The following is a 12,676-nucleotide window of genomic DNA, read 5'->3' as shown; positions in this document are numbered from 1 at the left end:
TCACCACAACATGAGGAACTGTATTAAGGGATCACGGCATTAGAAAGGTTGAGAACCACTGTTCTAAAATAACACAAACTATTAAGAACCACCATGGATTGAAAGCCACCATTGCAGAAGAAGCCTAGCTGTTTCACCACCAAATATTTGACATCAATGGAGGGATAGTGAAACTTGAGATACCAGTCTCAGAGGTTCAGGCAGGTGATATCCCGATTTACATATTTTAGCTAAAGCTAATAGGTAGCAATTGAACCAATATTATCAGAAAAATTATAGGGAATTGTAAGAAATGTTTAGTTTATTCTGGCCTTTGCATTTTTGTCCTGTAAGCTACAGGCTGTTTCTATCATATGCATTGAATTACACTGAATAAGAAAATTGAATTAGGAAGTGATTAGGGTTTGTTTAATATCTTTCAGCCAGTATTGATTCCTGCCAAGTGGCTTGTCAAGTCCCTCTAGTTTTCTTGGCATGATTTTTTTCCCCAGAAGTGGTTTGCCATTGCTTCTTTCCTGAGGCCGAAAGAGTGTGACAGGCCCAATGTCACTCAGCTGTCTTAGTATCTAAGGCACAGACAGGAATTTTCTGTCGTCAGGTTTCTAGCACAAGGCCTGAACACATAAACTGATTCAGATGGAAGATGCATCTGTCAAATGCAAAATACCCATTTTAAGTGGGATGCTGTTGACTTCAAATTTGGGGTGGCTGTTTCAATAATTTTGGAAATGATTCAACCAGTGGTGGGCTTCTGCTGGTTCGGACCAGTTGGGTGAACTGATAGTTCTGACAATTAGTTGGCCCCACTGTATCCTGTCCTATATTTCCTTTTTTCTGGCTCAGCTGATTCATGTGGCACAGGTGATTTCTATGCCTCTACCGTTCTATTTACCAGGGCTGCCTTAGAAGTTAAGCAGCTGAGCTTCAAATTGCTGTATTTTGAACACTGCACGCAGTGATCATTGAACCAGTTGTTAAACCGGTTGCAGCCCATCACTGGTTGAATATTTCTGGATTCAACCCTGAAATACACTGCTCAAAAAAATAAAGGGAACACTTAAAAAAATGGAATATAACTTCAATTAAATCAAATTTCTGTGAAATCAAACTGTCCACACTGATTGACAGTCATTTTTGCATGCTGTTGTGCAAATGGAATAGTTGTTCAAATGAGAATATTTCATTCATTCAGATCTAGAATGTGTTATTTGAGTGTTCCCTTTATTTTTTTGAGCAGTATATTTCTGCAGAAAACAACCTATTTCTTCAGTGAATCCACTATTTGTTCTGCAAGTAAAATGTTTCAATCAACAAACCATCCAAATTAAAAATGTGTTCTGCTGCAAACACATCTGCACATTGCCTCTCAATGAAAAATAGAGGTAATGAAAATGCAAAAAGAAAAGAAAAGGCCACATCTTGTGGTAATAGCACTCACATGTTTATTCTGAAAGATATTGTAAAAGCTCATAGAAGTTTACTGATTATATAACATTTAAGATGAACTGAACTGAAAACTAATTTAGCAAACTGTGCGATCCTTGCATGTGAGATTTTAGAGTTTCATTTCTAATTAGGTTGAATAAATCATGGCTAACTTTGGGCAAGCGTGTCCTGTGAAGGCAACCAAATCTTGAATATGAATGGGGGATGGCATTATTTATTTTGTTGCTAAGATTTGTTGCTACCCTTCATTCCAAGTGCCTCTAAGAGGTGTATAGAATTTTTAAAAAGTTTAGAAATGAATGACATCAGCCATAGTAGAATCATGGTGTAGAAGCACAGTTGTCAGAGTGCAGTTCTGCAGGCTACTTCTGTTGACTGACGGTTGCGTGCAATTTGGCAGTTCAAATTTCACCAGGTTCCAGGTTGACTCCGCCTTCCATCCTTCCGAGATCAGTAAAATCAGGACCCAGATTGTTGGGGGCAATAAATGCTGACTCTATAAAGCCGCTTAGAGATGTCTGTATAAAGCCCTGTGAAGTGGTATATCAGTCTAAGTGCTATTGCTATCCACCAATGACAGGCCCAAACTTAACCTGCCATCCCTGCCCCACAAGGTTTTCACAAACATAGAAACTCATCAGAGAAATACAGTATAGGGCTGTGAGCAAACAGGCTATTCTCCATTGAGAAGGCTCAAGTACAGGGTCTATGCTGGAAATATTTTACATTAAGGCATATACACAACACACTTGGGAAGCCAATCTTATCAAGTGTCCCTTGTCATTGTTCTTGGCATGTAGCAATAGATTGGTGCTGCTCTTGGCTTGGAAAGGAAAGGGTCGGAAGAGCAATTTTATCCCATCTTTGCAACTTGCCAGTGGAAGAAGCCCAAACTTCTTCCCTTAGTTCCAATAAGACCCAAGGTATCCATTTGTGTTAGAAGTAAAAAGAAAGGGTTTCTTCCAGTGGATTCTGATTCTCTTGTAAGCAGCTTTTCTTGCAAGCCTTGGGCTCCTCTTTCTTTCTGAGCATTGCATTAGCTTTCTTATTTATTAAAATTATTTATGTGTTAGATTATACAGTATTCACCTCTTCCCGCCGGAGCTCAAGGTGGGGTACGTTACTCCATAGCCATGCCAAAATCAAGTCACAATTTTTATGTCTCTTTGCTTTGCTACCATCCAGTGGCCTTACAAATTACTGCAGCTCGGATTTGATATGTCCAGCATAGTTTAGCACTTTCCTTTCCTCTTCCTTTCCCTCCCTTCAACAATTCCTCTCTGGGTAGGTTCAGCTGAAAGAGCATGAGTGACCTGAATCTTACATGACTGTTGGTAGACTTGAACCTCAACCTTCCTTATTCCAGAGTAACACATTGATTCCTTTTTTGGTTTTTAAAGTCTTCCCAAAGCTCTGCTGATGTTTCCAGGCAGGGCTGTTACCACAGAGCAAGCAGCCTTCTCTCAGTGGTGGAACTAAATTTATAGGCCATCCAGATGTCATCATTTTCCACTTGTAATTTAATTTTACCCTTTCTTTTAGCTGTTCTCTTAACACACACATACACACAGAGAGAATTTGTTAAGGAAGAATGAAGCAATTATTTGGTGCCTTTCGACTTGTCCATCTGGAAACATGCTTTTACTGTTATGTTTTTTACAGGTGATTTTTGTTCAATATTCCTACACTTAAATATAAATTTCTGGTACTTATAATACCTATAAGCCATATTGAGCTATAAGGACAGCTTAAGGTCAAACTGGTGAACTGCAGCCCATTTGAAGAAGAATGTAATAATTCTTTATGCAATAAGATGCCTCTTTTTTTCCTTAAATGTTTTGCCTTTTGCACATCACCTGATGGAGAGTCCTGGAGAACGTAAAAGCTTGCAAAAATATTTGTGTTAATTTTATTTAATCTTAATAAATATCTTACCCATAATGGATTGGGGTCCTCTTTTTTCTGTCTTCAGTTGACCAACACTGCTTTTTTAGTTATGTGTTTATTTTTATGTTTTTAATGTGATTTACTATTTTGTAATTACAGGTTTGTTCTCTGCTAGATTCCTTTCCAGTACTGAAACTGACTGGGAAGTCTCACCATTTCCGCTTAACAACCTATTGAACATGTCTATAAGGGTAATAACAAGCATATCATAACACATTTCAACAAGACATTTTTTTAAAAAAAATGTTGGATGTTTGCTATTTGAATTGTGTGGTATTCTCAATTCCCTTCAGGAGGAATGCTTTAAGAGGTGTGGAACTATGGGATGTTGGAAACTCTGGCATCTGATTTCATGTGTCACAAAGAGATGCTGCGTTGATGTGCCCATACATTCAAATAACCTTTTCCGAACTTAATTCAAAGCACTTACTTGTTTTGCAGTTGAACAGAATAGGAAAATAAAAACAATGGAAAAAATAGATACCATCTTCTCCCTTGATGAACATGTACTTCCAATGTACATGTAGGGACTATCATTGAAAGGGGAAATAATTCATGTTTTTATTTGGTTGCTTAAACTATCTTTCCCCAGTATGATACCTTGCAGATGTGACGAGACTACACCTCATTGAATTTTCAGATAACCCTGCTTGTGCAAGCTGGCAATATTAAGAACCACACGAATTTCATCACATCTAGAGAGCATAAAATTAGGGAGGACTATCTTAGATGTTTCATTTAGCACAAAGAGATGCAACAAATCTATGCATCACTTTGATTTCAGAGCAAAAAAAATGTATCACATCCTGAATGAGCTCACACATAGCATTTGCTGTTGACTCTTTGGAAAACTTGAATGTTTTCACGGATGATGCTCCATAACTTTTTTTTTTTTGAGAGGGTGTCTGTTTTTGCCACTGGTGGGCGAGTTTGGTTGCTGTTCTCTCTAGATGAGATTGAATTTTGTTTTGTTAATAATTGTATTATTTTGTATGTACTCTGCGAACCCACGCAGAGGTTGGGTTTTTAGAACACATACATGAATTGGGTGGCCTAGAAATATTACAATACATTTAATCAATAATCAGCCCCTTGACTTCCAATTGTTTCAATGTGGAAGCAGCGTGATTGATAAACATCAATGATGCTGTTCTCACCATGCTGAAATTGAGAACAAATGAAAATTCTACTGGCCTAAAGAAAGTTTAAATCGTTAAAGATACAATAACAATTTCCCAACTGAAAATTAAAAAAAAACATTGTAGCACCCCTATTTATATATGCAATGAGCACTGGCCATAATATACAAATGCAATATACCCATGATAGTCATTCCATCACCACCACCCCTTCCAAATATGTTGAGAATGTTCCAAGAGCATCAAAAAGATCGCTCATGCTTTGTTCTAGGCAGTGATTTTCAACCTTTCTAATGCCATGACCCCTTAATACAGCTCCTCATGTTGTGGTGACCCCCAACCATAGGTCTAGTGCCAATTCTGCCAACAGAGCATTAAACTGATTGGCAGGAAGGTCAGAGGGACAGCCCCCCCCACTGTAAACACCTGATTGGTTGGATTGTAAAAATATATTCCAAGGTGCCAGAATAGAAGTTTTAGTTCATAATACCATGAGAAATTTGTCTTTTTCCATGATCTTAGACGACTCCTGTGAAACAGTTGTTCAACCCCTCAAAGGTGTCCTGACCTTCAGGTTGAAAACCACTGTTCTAGAGGACTGAGGTTTAAGAAACAAAAGTTTCACAGCTTTTTGATCACGGAACAAAATGCATTTAAAGCAATTTAGAATAAGGATATGCAAATATAAGTAGATTTCAGAAAGGTTTGAAGCAGATCAACATTCTGCTTCTGACTTGTTCTACTAACACTTGTTTAACAAGAAGATCAGCAAAACGAACCTTTAAACGTAGGAAAGGATTACAAGCTCAATTCAGAACTGGCATTCCAAACCAATATGTGAGTTAGTGCTCTAAGGCAGGGGTTTGGTTTCCGTGGACCAGTTGTGGTTTCAGTGGTGCTGGTGGTGGGAAGTGTAGGGATAGAGGTCATGTACAGGTTGTGTGCAGCAAATTGCCTACCTCAAGCAGGACTAGGCCATCAGATTGCTAAATTACTATTCCTAGCCCAAGTGCTCAATGGTAAGAAATGTTGAGAGTCCCTCATTGAGCAATGTCTAGAAATAGAGTTACTTATTCCTGAAGTGGCTCTAGATTTCATGGATATAAATGATGGGACTACTGTAGATTACTTGGTTCTTTCTAAATCAGCGACATTACGACATGCAAAGTGCTGCATCAATATTTAATATGTATTTATTTATTCATTCATTGGATTTATATGAAATATGAAATCATTCCTCCATTTTCCATAAATCCAGCCACTCTACCAAGCACACAAATCTTTACTCACAATTTTGGGATAATGATTGTTTTGGAAAGTATCACTCTTGGGTCAAGAACTGGTGTAGAAGTTACCCTGATCAAGTTTCCCCTGTTTTAACAGCAGGTGTGATGGGCAACAGTCCAATAAATGCAGCTTTCCCCCAGCATGGAGATGAAATGATACAGACCAGGGATGGGTTCTAACTTACCTTGCTGCCAGTTTGCTTCCTCCGACACCACATGGCCATGCCTCATGGGCATAGCCACGCTTTGCACGCACATGATCAGTGGCAAAAAAATTATCCCCTCACCAAGAAAAAGCCAAAACCAAGATGGCAATAAAATGCCCAGTGCCAGAAATTTGGCTTCTGCACGTGTGCATTTAAAAAAAAAAATAACGGAAAAAATTTGGGGGAAAAATTATTTTTAAAAAAGTTCTGAATTTTTTTTTTTTTAAAAGATGGTGCCACCCATGGACTGGCACCAACCAAACCAGTTTCATGATGTCATCATAATGTCACCAATCAGTCACTACCGGTTCGGGCAAACAGGTCCAAACCAGAAGGAACAGATTAAACAGATGGCTGTTCTCCAGCTGTTGTAGGACTCTTGGATAGGGACTTTAGATTGTATGCAGTTGGACAGACCAAGCCAGCTGGCTCTCTTATGTCTCTTGCAGACTACTAAAAGAACTTGTAATTGGGAACAGTTGAACAGCTGTGACCTGCATCCTGCAGTCAATCACCAGTTAATTAAGGCCCATTTTTAAACAGATCCTCTTGTGAGATTTGCTTGCCTTCCTTTCTTATCCTTGTAAAGTGCAGAATCATTGGAGGTTTTTTTTCTGAATCATAGAATAGTGACTATCTTTTGTTTTGTGATCCATATGGTAAAATTATATATCATCTATTTTATTAAAAAGTCTGAAGAATTTCATCTGGCTTCAACCTTTGGTCATTTAAATAGAGCTTACCGTGTGCAGTGGAATTAATCTGTCTTCCCTCAAAACTCAGACTATTAATAATAATCATACAGTTCTTTCTTTCACTAAAAACTTAGGCCTACTCTCCAATTTCTGAATGGGCTATAATCAGTTACGGGCAGCCAAAATTTTTACTAGCACACTGTGGATGTGGCTTAATAGTCACGTGACTATTAAGGAGTGGATTGGCGGCCATGTGATCAGGTGGGAGTGGATTGCCGGCCATGTGATCAGGTGGGAGTGGCTTGAACGATCATCATTCAAGTGAACTGTTAAGTCCTCGACTTACAACCTTACCAGCGTCGCTTGCTGGGGTGACAATTTGCTTTGCGTTTCCCACGCTCTCCTTCCTGGGTCGCCCCCTGGCCTCAGGCTGGGTAGCTAGGCGAACGGGTGCTGCCAGAAGCATAAATGTTGCCAGTGCCGCTTCCACCCATGCCTTCTGCTTGCACCTCAGTTGGGAGGTGGCCAGGTGAGGCTGGAGGGGAGCCGGGCAGGAAAGAGGGAAGCTTGTCCTAGGCCAGAAGGAGGAAAGAGGAAAAAAGCAAAGAGCGCAAATGCAGCAGAGAGCCGAGCCAAGACCAGTAATCCAGGAAGTGACAGCCGCCAATCAGCTGGAGCGACACACACATTTTCATTTCCACCGGTGGAACTGTTTTCCACCCGTCGTGCCTGCTACCCACCCCTGGCTATAGTTGCTTCAACCTAACACCAAAGGATTTGACTTTGTTTCTCTCACAAGGTTTTTTTTTAAAAAGAAAAGCTTTTAATCGCTGCAAGATGCCAAAAAACCCCAACAAAACCTAAACAAGAAATAAAAACCCTGAAGCAATAACCCAATTTCTACAAAACAGTTTTTACTTGCACTCTTGTTTCTAAGTACAAGCTGAAACAATTTCTAGAACTCTTACCTGGGGCTGGTTTCCTTGGAATTTGGTTGTGGGAGGCAGTTTAGCATTTGCAAAGCATGTGTTTGTTTACAAATATCCTGGCTGCCAGGGAGATTCTGGCATTCAGCTGAAAACCCTGAAAGAGAGCAAATGTTACAGATCCTGCATGGGGTTTTTTTTAAAGGTGGTATTCATTAAGATTCAACGGTTCTGGCACACACACATATTTCTGTCTTTTTTCAATCAAGCAGCAGCCTGTTATTTTCACAAGTGAAACGCCTAAGATGGTATCATCTGCACCAAAGGTAGATGTGTATAGGTCCTTGATGAAAAGGGAGGGGTATACTTTTAAAAAGACAAGATGGCTATAGCTATTTTAATTGAATCCTCACCCATTTGTGCAGATATGGCACAGATTAAAAGGGGTAGGTTTTGATCTTACAGTTGTGACTACCGTCTTTGCTTTTTTAAAACCTCCATAGACACACCTAGGACACATGTCTGTGTGTATTAGAGGGAAAGTTTAATTATTTTTCCAAACTAGTTACTCTTTCATAGGCACTGGCTGGTTCTTAAACTTCCAGACTCCAGTGTAAATCAACCAGCAGCCAATCACAACACACAAAACTAGGGGATGTGGAAAGGAGAAATATATCCGATATCCAGCCCTGTGGTCCCTAAAATTGCTCCTAGAGTTTCATACAGATAGACCTTGTTTACCAAAAATATTGGGAGTAAGATCTCCATCACTAAGGAAGAGAGTCATAAAGCATGATATCAGGTGACAGCATTGACTTACAAAGTGCTATTGCTAACATGTTGTAAGCCGCCCTGAATCTAAGAAGGGCGGCATAAAAAATAATTAATTAATTAATCAAACAAACAAACAAATAAAGGCAATTCTAGCAGTTCCAGTTGTGGCTGTTAAGAAAATATCATCTGATCATAGTATCCCATGGTTACATGATCACCATTTGTAATCTCCTGCTGGCTTCCCCATTGACTTTACTTGTTGGAAAGCATTGGTGAAGGTCACAAATGGCAATCACATGGCCATGGAAAGCTGCCACATTATAATTGCAGAGCCAGTTGCCAAGCTTCTGAATTCTGATCATATGAGAACTATGATGGCTACTGCTATGAGGACCCATGATAAGTTTCTCCCCCATTGTAACTTTGTTGAAGTAGTGGACATTAAGTGTGGACCACCTGTATACTGGTATAAGACCCACCTTTTTCCTCCCTAAAAGAGGCTGATAATTTGGATGCATCTTATACTCTGAATGTAGCTTTTTTCCAGCCCTAACTATCTGCTATCAATCTTCCCAGCTCTTACCTTGCAGACTCTTCCATTGTTTCTCTCCGCAAAGAATGTTTTCAAGCCCTAAGTCTTTGCAGGTTTTTTTCCATTGCTCTAACTTGCTCTGAAGTTTCTTTCTAGCCCTAACCAGCTGCTAACGATGTTCCCAGCTCTTATCAGCTTTCAAGCTCTTTCATTGTTACTCTCTGTAAAGAATGTTTTCCAAAACCTGTCTTTGTAGGTTTTTTTATCATTGCTTTACTTGCTCCAAATGTTTCTTTCCAGCCCTAACCAAGTGCTAACAATGTTCCCAGCTCTTACCAGCTTGCAAGATCTTTCATTGTTACTCTCTGAGAAGAATGTTTTTCAAGCCCTAAGTCTTTTCAGGGTTTTTACAATGGCTCTACTTGCTCCGACTGTTTCTTTCCAGGCACTACTGATGTTCCCAGCTTTTGCTGGCTTGCACTCACGTCCAGGGCCCAGGTGGTGGACCCAGCCCTCTGCCAGCGAAAACAGGCTCACAAGCTCCGTTTCCAGTTGCGATAGTCCCCTGCAATCCTCTGCCAGTAAAAATGGAACTTGGGAGGGCTGCACACAGTCCTGCCAAGCTCCGTTTTCACTGGAAGAGGTACTGCGGGTGTTAGGTAGGTAGGAAGGTGCAGCTGACAAGAACGAGGCAGACTCGGGAGTAATAGTAACATTTATTCAGCACCAAGGAACAGACAGAGGTGGGCTGCTAAGGTGGAATGGTGCCCCCATGGCTCTGAGTACTAACGGAGTCCAGCATAATTATGCTACTACACCTGGGCAGGTAGCATAATCATGGAGACATGCAGGTGTGCCTGTGTTTTGGTGCATTGTTTTGCTTCCGCGTGCACTGAAAAACAAAAAAGCAAAAAATCCGCATCAAAACACGGGTGCATCTGCGTGTCCACGCGCAATTTTTCTACCTGCCTGGTGCATTACCATAATTATGCTGGACTCCGCAAGTACTCAGAGCCACGGGGGCAAGCACACGTCACTGTTCCACCTTAGCAGCCCATCTCAGAACAGGGAATAAGTGTCAAACTTTGGACCAATAGCAGGGTTTTATTTTCCTGCTTGCCGGCTGCTTGTGTCTGACCCAATCAGCTCAAATTATTTCTCATTTCCCCATAACTATGTGCCAGGAAGTTGTTTAATCTAGAAACCCGTTTGAAGCAATTCCAGAGCTCTTTCTGCGCCTTATTCCCCCACCCCACCCAGTAAATTGTATACAGTGATCCATCGAGTATCGCGAGGGTTACGTTCCAAGACCCCTCGCGATACTCGATTTTTCGCAATATAGTGGTGCGGAAGTAAAAACACCATCTGCGCATGCGTGCCCTTTTTTCCATGGCCGCGCATGCGCAGATGGTGTTTTTACTTCCGCACCTGGGAAGACCCAGGGAAGGTTCCTTCCACCGCCCAGCAGCTGAGGAGCCGCCTGCCTGCCCGCCGCTTGTCCGGCCGCCGCTTGTCCGGCCGCCGCTTGTCCGGCCGCCGCTTGTCCAGCCGCCGCTTGTCCGGCCGCCGCTTGTCCGGCCGCCGCTTGTCCGCTGCCCGCCCGCCCGCTGCTCGCCTGCCCGCCACTCGGTGCACGATCGGGGTTTCCCCTTTGCGTGGGCGGTGGGGAATTCTGGGAGCTGAAGACCCAGGGAAGGTTCCTTCGGCCGCCCAGCAGCTGATCCGCTCGGCAGCGCAGTAGCAGCGAGGAGCCGAAGATGGGGTTTCCCTGTTGCCCACGCAAAGGGGAAACCCCATCTTCGGCTCCTCGCTGCTACTGCGCTGCCGAGCAGATCAGCTGCTGGGCGGCCGAAGGAACCTTCCCTGGGTGCCGCCCGCCGCTTGAGAGCAAGAGGGGGAGAGATAGAGAAAGAGAGAGAAGGAAAGAAAGAGATGAGAGAGGGAGGAAGAGAGTGTGAGAGAGGAAGAAGCAAGAGAGAGAAAGAGAGAGAGAAAGAAAGATGAGAAAGGAAGGGAGTGACGTCATCGGGTGGAAAAATTGCGATATAGCGTTTCGCAAAGATCGAGATCGCGAAACTCGAGGGATCACTGTACATATTTTTAAAAATCACGAAGATTCTTGGATAGAGCCCTGAACATCTATAAGGTTCAGTTAGGATGTTATGAGCATGAACTTATTCCAGCTGAACCCAGGATTTAGAAAGTACACTAGTACATTTTGGTGACCTCTTTTGGTTGCTAATACAGTACTTCCTAAAATGCTATTATGTTCCTAAATATGCCTAAAACTTTCTGTGGCATGATCTCTGAATCTTGATCTCTTAAGATGTTTAAAATGCTTCCAATTAAGAAGGGTTTCTTTCAAACTAATAGCTCATTTTGGATGCCTCTGATAGCATAGTTCTCTTAAAAAGAATAGGCCAATGCCTCTCTCTCTCTCTCTCTCTCTCTTTCCCTATCCATCCATCCATCCATCCATCCATCCATCCATCCATCCATCCATCCATCCATCCATCCATCCATCCATCTATCTATCTATCTATCTATCTATCTATCTATCTATCTATCTAATTTATAGGCCACCCAACTCCTTCTAGATTCTGGACGGAGTACAAATAATATAAAATACAAACAATATAAAATCCCATAGAAAAAAGAAAATAAAAGTCATTCTAGAAACCCGTTCTTGGCTGGATATGGTTAAAGGCATAATGTGTCATGAGAAGGTGACTATAGATAACTCATCATCCGGGCATTATAGAAAAACACTTAGAATTCTCAGTCCTCTTCAAAATATAACAGAGGGGCACCCTAAACCCACCCATTTTGGAAGACTCTAGTGCATGGGTCAATTCCACTCTTGAGTCTAAGAGGTGAGATGTGTTTCATAATTGGACTACTGTATAGCAATTCAAGATGCAAGTTGCCAAAATGGAACAGAAGCTAAAGAAAAAGAGCTGCCAGCAATCTAAGGAAATGAGCTTGCTGATAATCTAGAGAGCACCAGACCTAAAATGCAGTGAAACATGTTGTTGGTGTGCAATATTGCTACTCACCCCAGGAGACAATGTGGCTGATGCTTTCTGCAAAAAAAATAAATAAATAGCAAAGCAGCAGGGTTTTATATATATATAAGCTCAGAAACATTGTGTATAGGATTCCATGATGGGAAGCTAATGCTAAAAGGATCTTAAGGAAGGTTGCCATTCCTAAAAGAGAAAATAGTTTACAACATAACAATACAAGGCAATTCCTGACTACAAGAGCAATTTAACAGTCAAATCAATCACCTATGGATGTGGAGCATTTTCTTTCACTGGGCGAGTCAAACCAAAAGTGGATTCTTACATTCAGCAGAAAATGGGACTCGGGCTAAATGCTCCCTTCCAAATTTTTGAAACTTTCTAAAACAAAACCAAATTTGGCAAGCTAAAAATTAGAACACTTATACTACTGGAAGGAATAATGCTTGGAAATATATTTGCTTACCCAGAGTCAATTAAATGTTCCATCTGTGGGAAAAAATTATCCCTCAGTTCAATTTGTGTTTTATTCATCCTTATGGTAGGCTATCCAATCACCTTGAGAATATTAGTTTTGGAGACAGACAACTGGGTATAATGCCAGCCACTACGGAATGGAAAGATTTAAGGATCCTTAAATCTTAGTAAGTACTTTCAAAGCAATGCCCATTCATGATTTAGACAGAACATTAAATGATTTTT

This window comes from Erythrolamprus reginae, chromosome 2 (assembly GCF_031021105.1).
Source record: "Erythrolamprus reginae isolate rEryReg1 chromosome 2, rEryReg1.hap1, whole genome shotgun sequence".
NCBI classification, from domain to species: Eukaryota; Metazoa; Chordata; class Lepidosauria; order Squamata; family Dipsadidae; genus Erythrolamprus; species Erythrolamprus reginae.
This window is presented reverse-complemented; position numbering follows the sequence as displayed.